This window comes from Bubalus bubalis, chromosome X (assembly GCF_019923935.1).
Source record: "Bubalus bubalis isolate 160015118507 breed Murrah chromosome X, NDDB_SH_1, whole genome shotgun sequence".
In the NCBI taxonomy this organism is placed as follows: domain Eukaryota; kingdom Metazoa; phylum Chordata; class Mammalia; order Artiodactyla; family Bovidae; genus Bubalus; species Bubalus bubalis.
In genome coordinates, this window is record NC_059181.1 from 36,138,545 (window position 1) to 36,153,810 (window position 15,266).

Consider the following 15,266-nt stretch of genomic DNA (forward strand, 5'->3'; position numbering starts at 1 on the left):
GAAATCCATTATTCTCAAACATTTGGCAGTGAATGAAAAATTCAAACGACAAAGGAAATGGAAGTAGTGGTAAGTTCAAGGAGAAGAGACAATAAGAGAAATTGTGACACTATACTGGCATAGGAATAAAAGGGAATAGATGAAGTATAAATTTTTTAGGGCTCACTCTAATATGAAAATTTTTTATTAAGACATAACTAAATTTAAAATATTAGTCATTTTTAAGTGTATAGTACAGGTACAGCAGTGTTAACTCTAAGCACGTTGTGCAACAGATCTGTAGAAAATTTTCATTTTGTAAAACTGAAACCACCCATGGAAAGTATTAAAAAGTGAAGTTCAATAGAGTAAAATTTAAAGATCTTACTGGTTTCATTCAGTGATTTGCAAATCAGGCAGCCTTCAGTCTAGCAGATAGGAAGGAGCTCTGAGAAGCTGTACAGAATGGAAGACTTTTTAGGCAGAAAAAGAGTGGGATCAAGGAAGTTATACTAGACCAGGAAAAAAAAAGTGGGCTTATTATTCCAAGGTCACTTTCCTTTAGACAGTAGCAGGGGTCTATTAGGCACATTATCTAACAAGTACTAATTAGGTGATTCATGAGTGACTGGTTTAAGATTCCTTTTTTGGGAGAACTCAAACAGCAATTCAGTTAAGTCTTGGTTTGGTAACATGGGGCTTATGATTAACAACTCCATTTGGGGCACATTGTCTTGATTTTAATGAAAGACAACTCCGTTTTCCCCCATACCCTTAGCTCCTGGCAACTGTGATTCTATTTTTTAAGAATTTAACTAATTTGGATATCACATGTAAGTAGAATCATGCAGTAATTGTCCTCTTGTGACTGGCTTATTTATCTTAGCATAGTATCCACAAGGTTCATCAATATTGTGGCATAGAATGGGATTTTCACTTAAAAAAAAAAAAGTACTTATTTGTGTTTGACTGTGCTGGATCTTCATTGCTACGCATGGCCTCTCTCTAGTTTTGGAGGGCACGGGTTATTCTCTAGTTGTGGTGTGCAGGCTTCTCATTGCGTTGGCTTCTCTTGTTGAGGAGCACAGGCTCTAAAGTGCATGGGCGTCAGAAGTTGCGGCTCCTGGGCTCTAGAGCCTGGGCTCAGTAGTTGTGGCACATGGGCTTAGTTGCTCCACAGCATGTGGGATCTTCCAGAATCAGGAATGAACCCGTGTCCCTTGCATCAGTAGGCTGATTCTTTACTATTGAGCCACCCGAGAAGCCCAATCTTCTCATTTTTAAGGGAGAATAATGTTTCATTGTGTGTATATGACACATTTTTCTGTCTCTCATGGATATCCACCTCTTGGCTATTGAGAATATGCTATAATGAATATGAATGTGCAGATATCTGTTTAAGAACTTGTTTCTAATTCTTTTGCCTGCATACCTAGAAGTGGGATTCCTGGATCACATGAGAATTCTGTTGCTAGTTTTTTCAGGAACCTCCATGTTGTTTTCCATACCCGCTGCACCATTTTACATTCCGACCAACAGTATACAAGGGCTCTGATTTCTCCACATCCTCATCAACATGTTATTTTCTGTGTTTTTGTTTCTGACAGAAGTTCATTGCGCTTCCAAAATACAATTATTTTGAATTATTTGTTGATTAATTCATATATGTCTGTTTCCTTGGGGTCCGTTTCTGGAGATTGATTTACTTATTTTATTTATTTATTTTAGTTGATTGATTTACTTATTTTATTTATTTATTTTAGTTGAGCCATGTTTCCCTGTGTCTTCAAATGCCTTGTTGGTTTTTGCTGGAATTTGGGTTTTGGAAACAAAAAAACATCAAGTTTTCTAGTCTTTATGGACTGGCTTTGTATAGAAAACCTTCACCAGTCAACTTGGCTATCGATTCTAGGGCCCTCCTCAGCATTTTCTGACATTGTGTCTTCTCTTCTGCTTGTTCATGCAATTTCCCAACTATACACATTTTCCGGTTTGTTTTTTAGGGTCTTGTAATGTCATGTTCTCTCCATTGTCTGTTGTGGATCTCTGGGTGTTTTGGTCCTGCAATAAGTTCTACTTTCTTCTCACCAGTGCCCAGGCTTCAAAAGTAAGCTAACTCCCCATCAGCACTCCTAATCAAGGGAGACAGAAGCCAGTCCCTCAGGCAGCCCCTTGAGTGGCTGGAACACTGGCCATACGTTCCACTCTTCTCTTACCCTCCAAAGAAGCATTGAATTCAGTGTTTTCTTCCAGTCACCCCAAGCCATGCTGGCTTTGGAGAATGGCTATCGTGGGTGAAATGCAACAGTTTTTCTTACCCATTTCAATGTGACTGTTCTTGGCTTTACCCTTTCCTGGGGGTACTCAGTCATCTTCACTGGTCTCTGGATTTCTCATAAAGGCTTTCTGGACTATATATTGTTGGTAAGTCAGTTGGAACAAGGTCTGACAGTTCCTATCCTGCCATCTCACTGACATCAGTCCTAAATATCCACTTGTGTTTTATGATAAGGATCAAGTCACTGAGAGAAGAGAAATTCGTTTTATATACTAATTATATAATAATTATAATAGTTGACCCTTATTGCTTACTATGAGCTTGACACCTGGAGTACAGACAGTCCCAGTTTATGGTGGTTCAGCTTAGGACCTTTTGACTTTATGATGGTGCAAAAGCTATACGCATTTTATAGAAACTATACTTTGAAATTTGAATTTTTATATATTTCTCAGACTAGGAATGTGTCCAACAATACTTTCTTGTGATGCCAGACAGTGGGAGCAAGCCAGAGCTCCCAGTCAGCCATGCCATCATGAAGGTGAATCACCAATGCACTCATAATCTTTCTGTACCCATACATCCATTTTCTTTTTTACTTCCAGTATATTATTCAAGAAATTACATGAGTTAGTAGCATGTTCTTATGAAATAGGCTTTCTGTTAGATGATTTTGACTAACTATAGGCTAATGTAAGTGTTCTGGGCATGTTTAAGGTAGGCTAGGGTAAACTCTGATGTTTGGTAGATAAGGTATATTCAATGCATTTTCAGCGTAAGATATTTTTTACTTTTAATGGGTTTATAGGAGCATAACCCCATTGAGTCAAGGAAGATTTGTATGATAAAATTCTCATAACTCTGTCAATGAAGAGTCCACATACTACTTCCCTCTCCCAATTTACCAAATAACAAAACTGAAAAAGATGGTGGCCTAATGGTTCCTTTCCAGTCAGTAGTAGGAATGGGGTGTGCATCAAGGCCATCTAAATCCATGGTCTATGGGTTTAGCAAGCTGCTTCAAAGTCTTTAGTATTTAAAACTGTAGGATTATATAAAAGCCAAAAACAAACAAAAAAGAAAAAAAAACAGGAAGTTATTGAGTTAAGATGAGTTTTATTGTTTCATATCATAGGAAACCCAAAAAGTCACAAGTTAATAAAGTGTTAAATACACATACAGTGCATGTGACATACACACACTGCTGTATCTAAAATAGAAAACTAGTAAGAAACTACTAGGTAGCACAGAGAACTCGACTCAATTCTCTGTAACAACTGATATGGGAATAGAATCTAAAAAAGAGTGGAGATGTATAGATACGTGTGTGTGTGTGTATGTGTGTGTGTGTGTGTGTGTGTATATATATATATATATCACTTTGCTGTACAGCAGGAAGTAGGACAACATGATAAATCAACTATACTCCAATAAAAATTAATTTAAAAAAGAAAAGCTGCAAACTCATTTTGGATAAAGAAAAAACAACAACAACAAGAAAAAACATTTTCAGCAGTTCTTAGACTTTGGGAGAGGAAGAATGTTTAACCTAAAGTTCATTTAAATCTGATAAGTATACCATTCAAAGAGAAGTTGATTTCCATCTATGGAATCATAGTTCAATCTCTGAAGTAATCCCAGATGTCCATTAGAAAAGGCTTAACTGAAATGTATTGCTGCTGCTGCTGCTAAGTCGCTTCAGTCCTGTCCGACTCTGTGCGACCCCATAGACGGCAGCCCACCAGGCTCCCCCGTCCCTGGGATTCTCCAGGCAAGAACACTGGAGTGGGTTGCCATTTCCTTCTCCAATGCATGAAAGTGAAAAGTGAAAGTGAAGTCGCTCAGTCGTGTCCGACTCTTAGCGACCCCATGGACTGCAGCCCACCAGGCTCCTCCATCCATGGGATTTTCCAGGCAAGAGTACTGGAGTGGGGTGTCATTGCCTTCTCCCTGAAATGTATTAACAAGCCCTAAATCTGTTTCGGAGAAGGAAATGGCAACCCACTCCAGTGCTCTTGCCTGGAGAATCCCAGGGACTGGGGAGCCTGGTGGGCTGCCGTCTATGGGGTCGCACAGAGTTGGACACGACTGAAGCGACTTAGCAGCAGCAGCAGCAGAAAATCTGTTTAGTCAAAGGAAACCTCCATGTATGCTCAGGGGTAATTTTCCAAATCCAATCAGATACAGGGATTTATGGCACATTAGCTTCCCTCGGGACAACTTTATGTTCAACCCTGGCAAAACCCAACAAAACCTTACAAGCTGATTCCATCCACCCTCTCACCAGTGTCTCATTCAACTTTGCCATGGTGCACAGTGGTTTGTGGATTTTTATCTCTTCCAGTGCTCAAGATTCAGCTTTGCTTTCTTCTCTTTATTTCAGGTAATAACAATTTGTAAGGCAGATGATGTCAGTAAATTGTCTTCAACTACCTACTTTTTCTATAATACTCATTTTGTTTTCTCTCTCTCTCTTTTTTTTGGGAGGGGGGCGGTTAGCAGTTTTAGCACTTCCTATCAGATGAGGGAGAAAATTGAAGGATATTGGGCAGATATTTTCTTTGATAAAACTTATTCTAAAGTTCCAGTACTTAGAAAAAGTTAACCTCATTTATCATTTTTAATATATTTATTTGTTTATTTTTGGCTGCACTGGGTCTTCATTGCAGCTCATGGGCTTCCCTCTAGTTGTGGCACACAGGCTCAGTAGTTTGCAGCACACAGGCTTAGCTTCCCTGCAGCATGTATGATCTTCTTTCCCTGACCAGGAATCGAATCCACATCCCCCACATAGGAAGGTAGATTCTTAACCACTGGACCACCAGGGAAGTCTCTCTCATATTTTTAAACAGCCAATAAAACTTAAGATAATTCTATTTCATATACACACAAACAAAAGCAGTATTATGTTTCTTGTTTATTAGTCATGGCTTTCTTGGTTATTACTCACCAAGGACTTAACTGATTCATGAGCTAATGGCCCAAAATTAACCCTACCTGTCCATGCCTTCTTCCCTTCCAATCCTTGAAATTAAACTGCATCAAGTAATAATCATTGCTAAAGGTAAAAAATAAAAGATGAAAGCCATTCCCCTGAAGCAGAATTTCTAATAAGCAAAGCATAGATGAGAAAGTAAATTTAAATAGAAGATGCAAAGGCAAGAGAAAAAAAAAAATCAACGCTAGAGCAGTATCTCAGTAGAACTTCAGGTGCAATGATTCTGCTGAGCAGAATCAGGGCTCATTAGTTCTGGGCAAAAGTAAGAATATGCATGAGGGCAAGTAAAGTTGGTTGATTCCTCATAGTATTTCCTATGCTCTCGGCAACCATCACCATTTCACTCCCCTTAAAAAACAAAATGAATGATGTTTTTTACTGGTCCTTGGAAAACTTCCTCTATGCATTGAATATCATTTAATATGTTTTCTTAATCCTCCATGAAATAGTGGAAGGGTATCTATTACTAGTTTTAATATTAGTGAGTAAAACTATGGCTAAGTTACTATTGTTTCTAGGTTACTGAGAGGCCAAGAGAATTCAAGACTTCTGCCCCCTGAAATATTCAGAGGCAATACAAAAATAAAATTAGAATTGTGGATATGTCTACACAATACCAAAATAACAGATGCATTTAGCTAGAAAAACAACACGCACATTTATGGAATGGTATACTCAAACAAATATGAACTGGCAGATTTTTCACATTTTAATTTAATTTGGGTGTTGTGAGGATACAGCTGAAGTGTGACAAAGCTCATGATAGTAATTGAAATTCAGAGCAGTCAATTTTTGAAAACATTTATTGTGTAGATCATCTACACGTATTGTACTTTTTGACACATACTTATTAACAAAATTTGTTTCCTATCACTCATGTCTGTCCTCTTAATGGCCATCACCGCCAAGCATTTCCTATGCCTGAAATACAGCAGAGAGTGAAGTGCCACTAATTTCTGTAGATGTAATAATTTCAGAGCAATGCAGAGAGAGTAATTAGGAGCTTCATTCAGTGTCATGGTGACAGCTTGGGTCTCTTCAACTGTACATAAATCTAAACTAGAGGGAGCGTGTGTGATGTGGAGACAAGAGACCTGGCTTGGGTGATGAGAGGAATTATCTTTGCCCCAGCTCTATCGTCACCTTCATGGAAGGAAATTGGAAACGTCAACTAGCCCTTTTTAGCCTCAGTTCCCTCAATTTCAGAAGGGAGAGAAGGAGGGAAGGAAAGGAAGGAAAGAAATGAACGAGCAGGGACAGAAAGAAATGTGGAAAGGGAAGGAAATAAATGATAAGGGACAGAGGAAAGAAACAATAAGGGAACAAAGGGACACAATTTCTAAAATATGAGTGTTATTACATGTGCCATAGAATTCATATCTCATCTCCTGCTGTCCTCCACCCTTCCACTTAAGCAGAAACATTTCACCGTGTTCATTCATTCAACAAACACCTACCATTTGTAAACATGCCTTGCCCCAGAAAGTCCACAATAAATACCACATGCTGCCTCCATTCAAGGGTTGCAGAGTGCAGTGAGGGGTAAGTATGTAAACAAGACAGTTACGTCACTGTCACTTCTGTGAATAAAACCTGTCACAAAGGGGATGACATTTTTTTCCATTAGAAAGTATTTTTTGTTTTGTTTTGTTTCCTTTTCACACTTTTTAGCTTTCACTTCTTTTGTGTTTTTGGACTTCTCCATTATCTTTAGGCCTCTCTGGATCTCGAGCAGACAGCAAAGTGAATCAGGAGGTAGGCTGTTCCTGGCCAAAGTAGAATTTCCTTATTGTCTTGCCAGGATCACCTTTAATTTTGCAGTTTCATCTTCCAGTTCTTTTTCTGCTTTATTTCTCTGACTATTCCTCCCATTCCCCACCCTGGCCCATTCTCTCATTTTTTCCTTTGGCTGGATGTCAATCTATTGGTGGGCAGCTTGCCCTAATAATCATCCTAACAGGGGGGTTTCTCTTAGTGGTTCTCACCAGCCTTGTCTGGCAGTGCAGGCTGCAGACCTCACCAACACAGATTTCTGGAATCTTTTCTCCACGTTCCCAGGGATTCATGCAAGGAGCCAAGGAAGGATGGTTTGGGCCAATACCCAGGCTCATCCTGTGGATGGACCTAGTGTGCTACATCTGTCCTCTGATTTACCTGCAAAATAATTAAACGACAGACAAATTCTCTCAGTCACCAGAGCTGTAAAGGTCCAAATACTCCTGCCATCTGTGTTCCCTGGAAATTATTGAGTGGCAGATTGTGCTTGGCAGGTATGTTCTGTTCTCCAAACAGGCAGTTATCAATCAGCAAATTCAGTGCCTTCAAACTCAACACTTAGTAAGTAGGCATCACAGCTTATTTTGTAGATGTAGAAGTGTTGGTGTTTCTCTGAGCAGGCTCAGAAATACTTTGGGCATTGTTTTTACATGCTATCCTGCCAAAACCCCAACAGACGAGTAAGGCTCACTTCCTACTCACTGCCAGACTGTATTCCAAAGCCAGGACCAGAAAACAGCCTGTGTGCTGCCTCCAAAGGAAGGCTGTTTCAAGTACTGGAAATAAACACTTGGGTAAATAAGTGCTTACCTAAACTTGACCAACTTGGTCATACACATCTATTGATTCTTTTTGATAGAAACACAACAAGAGCAGCCGAAAGATTTGAAATGAGTGAGAGTTGACTAGCCTCCAAAGCCTCACTTCCAGGTTAAAATAAAAGCAGTCTTCAGATCAGATTCTAGCATATACTCGTTTATTAATTACCCATTACAAGTGTCCATAAAACAATTCAGTCAACTTGGAAGTGGCACCTGCCAAGTGCATTTTGAACAGGCATCTTAGATGATCCTGAAGCACACAATAGTGTTAAAACCACTGCCTCAAGCTGTGCCTACATCAGACCTGATGTCTACCTAAGTTGCCTCCCACTCGATCTTTCTTTTTTCTTTTTTAAAATTGAAGTGTAGTTAATGTACTATGTTGTGTTAATTTTGGGTGTACAGCAAAGTGATTCGGGTATATGTATATATATTTATATATATTAATATTCACATATATGTATTTTTTTTTCAGATTCTTTTCCGTTATAGGCTATTACAAGATTTTAAGTATAGTTCTCTGTGCTATATGGGGCTTCCTTGATAGCTCAGTTAGTAAAGATCTGCCTGCAATGCAGGAGACCCTGGTTCAATTCCTGGGTCAGAAAGATCAGCTGGAGAGGGGATAGGCTACCCACGCCAGCTGGCCCAGAGAATTTCTTGGACTATACAGTCTATGGGGTCGCAAAGAGTTGGACACAACTAAGTGACTTTCACTTTCTGTGTTATACAGTGGGTCCTTGTTGTTTACCTATTTTATGTATGGTAGTGTATACATGTTAATCCTGAACTCCTAATGCATCTCCCTGCCCCTTCCCCCACCTCACCCCGTACATCCCCTTTGGTAACCATAAGTTTGTTTTCTAAATCTGTGAGTCTCCTTCTGTTTTGGAAAAAAGTTCATTTGTATCATTTATTAACATTCCACATATAAGTGGTATATAATACGGTATATACCATCGTATAATATGGTATTTGTCTTTGTATGGTTTACTTCATTTGGTATAATAATCTCTAGGTTTATCCATGTTGATGCAAGTGGCATTATTTCATTCTTATGGCTGAGTAATATTCCATTATGTATGCATGTGTATGTGTGTGTGTGTGTGTGTGTGTGTGTATGTATGTATGTGTGTGTATCTGCTTAATCCATTCATCTGACAGTGGACATTTAGATTGCTTCCATGTCTTGGCTATTATAAATAGTGCTGCTAAAATAAATAAATTTAAATTTTAAAAAATAAATAAATAAATAGTGCTGCTGTAGACATTGAAGTATCTGTATCTTTTTGAATTAGTTTCCTCTGGAGATATGCCTGGGAGTGGGATTGCAGGATCATATGGCAACTCTGTTTTTACTTTTCTAAGAAACCCCCCTACTATTCTCCATAGTGGCTGTGCCAATTTACATTCCCACCAACAGTTGTAGGAGGATTCCCTTTTCTCCATACCCTGTCCAGCATTTATTATTTGTAGACTTTTTTATGATGGCCATTCTGACTGGTGTGAAGTGATACCTCATTGTAGTTTTCATCTGCATTTCTCCAATAATCAGAAATATATAGCATCATTTGATGTGCCTGTTGGCTCTCTGTATGTCTTATTTGGAGATATGTCTGTTTAGGTCTTCTGCCTATTTTTTGATTGGTTTGTTTGTTTTTTGATATTAACCTGTATAAGTTGTTTGCATATTTTAGAAATTAATCCCTTGTTGGTAGCATCATTTACAAATATTTTCTCCTAGTCTGTAGACTGTCTTTTCATTTTGGTTTCCTTTGCTGTGCAAAAGCTTTTAAGTTTAATTAGGTTCCATTTGTTTATTTTTATTTCCATTACACTGAGAAATGGTTCCAAAAATATATTGCTGCAATTTATGCCTAAGAGTGTTTTGCCTATGTTTTCCTCTGGAAGTTTTAGAGTATCTGGTTTTACATTTAGGTCCTTGATCCATTTTGAGTTTCTTTTTGTGTATGGTGTTAGAGAGTGTTCTAATTTCATTCTTTTACATGTAGCTTTAGGATCTGGAAGAGACCAGCAAAAAGCTCCTGGAAGGAATGTCTGGGGAAGGTAATATTTGAGGCTGATTAGATGCGTATTACCCATGCTCTTCAGCTTTGTTTCTTTTACAAAGCATAGAAATTATCTGTGGAGTTTGTTTTTAAATACAGAGGCATAGAACCTAACCCAGGCCTGGTAAACCTGCATGCTTGCTCTAGAAGAGTCGTATGTATTTTGCCAAAGCTCTGTGGTTGATTCTAGTGCAAGCCATGTTTGTGAATCATTGATACTGAGCTGGCTGCATTGACCTAAAGCAAACAGACTGCCAAATCTTTCTCCAGTGAAGATGAATTTATTCAGGATCAGCACAGAATTGCAAGTTGAGGCCTGCACCCGTAGTGAGCCTTGTTCAAGTGCCCACCTGGCAAGGAAAGGTGATGCTTTTATAGAAGGAGAAAGGAAGTTGGGAGAGCCAGTCAACAAATATCCAGGGCTTTTCCTTGGCTGAGTCCTTGCCAAGAAAAAGCATGTCTTTTTCTTTCTACCTGTCAGACTGTAGAGTTCTCGTAGGGCATGAGAGTTTCCTTTTGGTCTCCTATTTAATTGAGGTATCTGGTTTTTTGGTTTTTTTTACAGCTAGAAACCACTTTCTGTTTCTCCTGTCCAAGTTTAGAGCTTCCAGCAACAGGAAAACACTGTACATTTCTGTTCCCAGTGTTGCTATTAATTAGCACTGTGATCTCAGACATGTCACTTAATATATCAGAGCTTTGGTTTTCTTATTAGAAGTCACTTTAAACACAAGCTAAGACAGATATTCTGATAAATTGTTACCAATTTCTATCCCAGTCATTCAAAGGTACAAGTCTTTGTTGCGGGTATGGCTGCTGCTGCTAAGTCGCTTCAGTCGTGTCCGACTCTGTGCGACCCTATAGACGGCAGCCCACCAGGCTCCCCCGTCCCTGGAATTCTCCAGACAATAACACTGGAGTGGGTTGCCATTTCCTTCTCCAATGCATGAAAGTGAAAAGTGAAAGTGAAGTCGCTCAGTCGTGTCCGACTCTTTGCGACCCCATGGACTGCAGCCTACCAGGCTCCTTGGTTCATGGGATTTTCCAGGCAAGAGTTCTGGAGCGAGGTGTCATTGCCTTCTCCATACGGGTATGGCAGGAGGCAATATTTTGACAACAGCCAAGGTTTTTCTTTCTTCTGTTATTTTTAACAATTTTCAGCATGCCACCCAGTTGGGTTGCCAGTATTCCAAGAGTCAGGAAAAGGTTAGCTCCTCTGGGAATTGAAAAAGTTGAGTAAGTTTCTGAGTAGATTTTATAAACTCATAGAACCCACAAGTTGTGAAAACCTGACATTTTCAAATGCCAGTAAACTCAACCTTGAAGTAAGCAGACCTAGAGTTTATGCTATATGCATTTAACTCAAAAGACTGTATGAGGATGTGAGAACAGTTTCCTGCCTATGGGCAGATAAAGAACCCATGCATTTGTCAGAGCTGATCAAGGGAGTTAAATTGTGGATTAAATATTCCAGGGATATGTATCAGGGTTTGGTCCATGTGAGAAATCTAGACAGAGTTAATGGGACCCAACATAAAGAGGGGTTAGTGAAAGGCCCCTGGAGAAGTCACAAAGCCACTCCACCATCTGAAATCTAGAGTAGCAAATGGAAGTGCATGTCCCTCAAAGTAGTAGATCAGAGAGCATCTGAAATGGTATCTTCCCTTCAGAGGGATATAAAAACAAGTAAGAGTGGCCTGGAGACTTTGAACCCTCAAAATGACAGGAAAATGAATGCACATATTAGCTTGCAGTAAAATGGGCATTTGAGAATACAGGCATTTGAGCCACAGAGGTAGTTTATAGATGTCAGTCATTAAAATTGATTAAGATTATAAATCTCAGCCAAAGCCAGCATGGGTTCTTAGTTCTAATATTAAGTTATACATTATCTATCTACCTATCTATGCATCCATCTATTCATTCATTCCAAATGCCAACTTTTTTATAATCCCCCTGGAATACAGATCACTTCAGAACAAATAGAAGGAAAGGGAAAACAAGAAATTAACTGAATGTACCTTGAATTTGAAAGATTAAATTTTCTACCACTGAGTTGAAATGAAAGATAAAGTTCAAAATTTTGTTCAGTTACAGAGGCAAAAAGATAGGGACGTGTTTGCCCTCCTGTGGTTGGTGACTATATCCAATAAATATTTCTCTACCGTAGGACAGTATTGCTTTCCTGATTAGAGATAAATTATTTATCTAATGTATCTACCCTTTGAAGAATATGGTAATTAAGTCTTTGTCCAGAATTTAGTATCCTAAAATAGTGACTATCTGTATGAATAGCAACAAAACAGCTTGTGGTTGGGTAGGTAACAGATTACATCCCCGGCACCCACTGCAATCTGACTTAGACCAATTTGGGTTTTGCCCAACCCTTAGTTTATTTTTGACAGAGAGTGCTGCCCAAAAGTTGGATAAGAATAATTGCTTCCTCTTAAACTTTTCTATCAGGATAACTTAAGTCTTAGAACAAATGCTGCCATATAAACAGACATAGAGTAATCAAACCTTCAGTATCAAGCAGACATAAAACAGTTCATACAGCCTATTATATAGGTTCCATCAAGTCCAGAATTCTTTTCCTCTAGGTACTTCAGCTACCTCCTAGCATGAAAGTGTCGCCCTAGACAGATCCAAAACCATTACAGAGGCTGCGATCTATAAACATTATAGTAATCATCACTATATACCCTCTCAGACTTGTGGTTCTCAAACTTGGGTATACATGGCAATCACCTAGGATGCTTTAAAAACCCTGAATGCCTAGACTGCTCCCCCAAGGATTCTAATTTAATTGTTCTGAGGTGTGGCTTGAGCATTTGAAGCTTTTAAAAAGCATTCCAAGTACATCTAACGTGCAGCCAAATTTATGTTCTTAAACGAGTAGCAAGAGAAATGTTCTTGGGCTCGAATCCAAAGCATAAAGTCTACCAACCTCATTAGATTCTTCAAAACTCTTTGTGGAGAGGTGTACAGTATCTTCCACACTAGATTCAGCCAATCCATAAACCTTAATTACTTTTCATTTCTCCTATGCGAGTCCATTTACGAAAACACATCATTCTAGACAGTGTGCTGATTTCACCAATAAAATTCCATTTCTGGCATTTAATATGTTACTTTGCAAAGTCTAGTTTGTTGAGTGAAAAACAGGGAACAAAGGCACTTTTAGTAGCTGCCTCTTGTGTCTGAATTTCCTCCTTGAGTGCCGGCTGACCACGCTCAGACTGTGCATTGATATCTGAACCTGAGTTAGTGTTGGAACTAGCGTTTTAGATAATACATGTAAAACATGTGTGTGTGTGTTCATCTGTATATGTATATAGAATTCTTTTAAGTAAAATTAGTATATTAAATTATGTAATTTTCAGGTATACATTATAATTAGACATCTGTATACTCTATTAAGATGATGGACACCAAAGGTCTAATTACCATCCATCACCATACATTTGACGCCCTTTATCTATTTTGCCACTTCTCAGCTCCCTCCCGTACTAGTAACCACTCTGTTCCCTGTATCTATGAGTTTGTTCTCTGTATCTATAAGTGAGTTATATCACTTAACACAAAAAAAAACAATTCGTTTATCTTGTATTTTTTTTTTTACATTCCACATATGAATGGAATCATATAGTATCTCTCTGCATTTGACTTATGTCACTTAACACAATATCCATAATGTCGATCCATGTTGTCACAAATGGCAAGAGTTCATTCTTTTTTATGGCCAAGTAGTATTCCATTCTGTCTCTATATAGCACATCTTCTTTATCCATTCATACATTGATGGACATTTAGGCTGTTTCCAAATCTTGGCTATTGTAAATAAAACTGCAATGAACATGGGCAGTGGTGCATATATCTATATCTATTTGAATTAGTATTTTCTTATTCTTCATGTACATACCCAGAAGTAAAATAGCTGGATCAAGTGGTAGTGCTAGTCTTAATTTTTTGAAGATTCTCCATACTGTTTTGCACAATGGCTATACTAATTTACATTCCCACCAACAATGTACTAGAATTCCTTTTTCCACATCCTTTCCAACACTTGTTATTTCTTGTCTTTTTTTGATGATTACCAGTCTAACAGGAATGAGGTACTATCTCATTGTGGCTTTGATTTGCATTTCCCTAGTAGTGATGTTGAGCATCTTTTCACGTGTCTGTTGGCCATTTGGATGTCTTTTTTGGAAAAATGTCTACTTAGATCCTCGGCCCATTTTTTACTCAGGTTGTTTGTCTTTTTGTTGTTGAGTTATATTAGTGCTTTGTATATGTTGAATATTAACTTATAGTCTCACTTCTTTATTTTTGCTTTTATATCCCTTGTCTTTGGAGTCAGATCCACAAAAACATTGCTAAGACTATTGTCACGGTGTTCACTGCCTCTGTTTTCATCTCCAAATTTTATGGTTTCAAATGTTACATTCAAGTTATTTCTTTGTGTATGATGTAAGGTAGTGGTCTAGTTTCATTCTTCTTTGTGGAGCTGTCTAATTTTCCTAACACTACTTATAATTAAAGAGGCTGTCCTTTCTCCATTATATATTCTTGTCTCCTTTGTCATAAAGTAATTGTCCACATATGTGTGAACTTATTTCTGGGCTCTGCAGTCTGTTCCATTGATCTCTGTGTCTGTTTTTATGCCAATACTGTACTTTTTAATTTCTGTCACTTTGTATTAAAGTTTGAAATTAGGAGCGTGATAACATCCAGCTTTGTTCTTTCTCAAGATTGCTTTGGCTATTCAGGATCTTTTGTGATGCCATACAAATGTTAGAATTATTCTAGTTCTGGTAATAATGCCATTGGAATTTTGATAGGGATTGTGGGGAATTTATAGATTACTTTGGGTAGTATGAACATTTTAGTGCTTTTAACTCTTTCAATCCATGAGCATGGAATATCTTTCCATTTTTTTGTATCTTCCTCATTTTCTTGTATAAAATTTTAAATAACCTGTGGATAGTATAACTCAACTAGAGCGAGACATCCTGGAATGTGAAGTCAAGTGGGCCTTAGGAAGCATCACTACAAACAAAGCTAGTGGAAGTGATAGAATTCCAGGTAAGCTATTTTGAATCCTAAAAGATGATGCTGTGAAATTGCTGCACTCATTATGCCAGCAAATTTGGAAAACTCAGCAGTGGCAACAGGACTGGAAAAGGTCAGTTTCATTCCAATCCCAAAGAAAGGCAATGCCAAAGAATGCTCAAACTACCGCACAATTGCACTCATCTCACATGCTAGCAAAGTGATGCTCAAAATTCTCCAAGCCAGGCTTTGACAATACATGATCCATGAACTTCCAGATGTTCAAGCTGGTT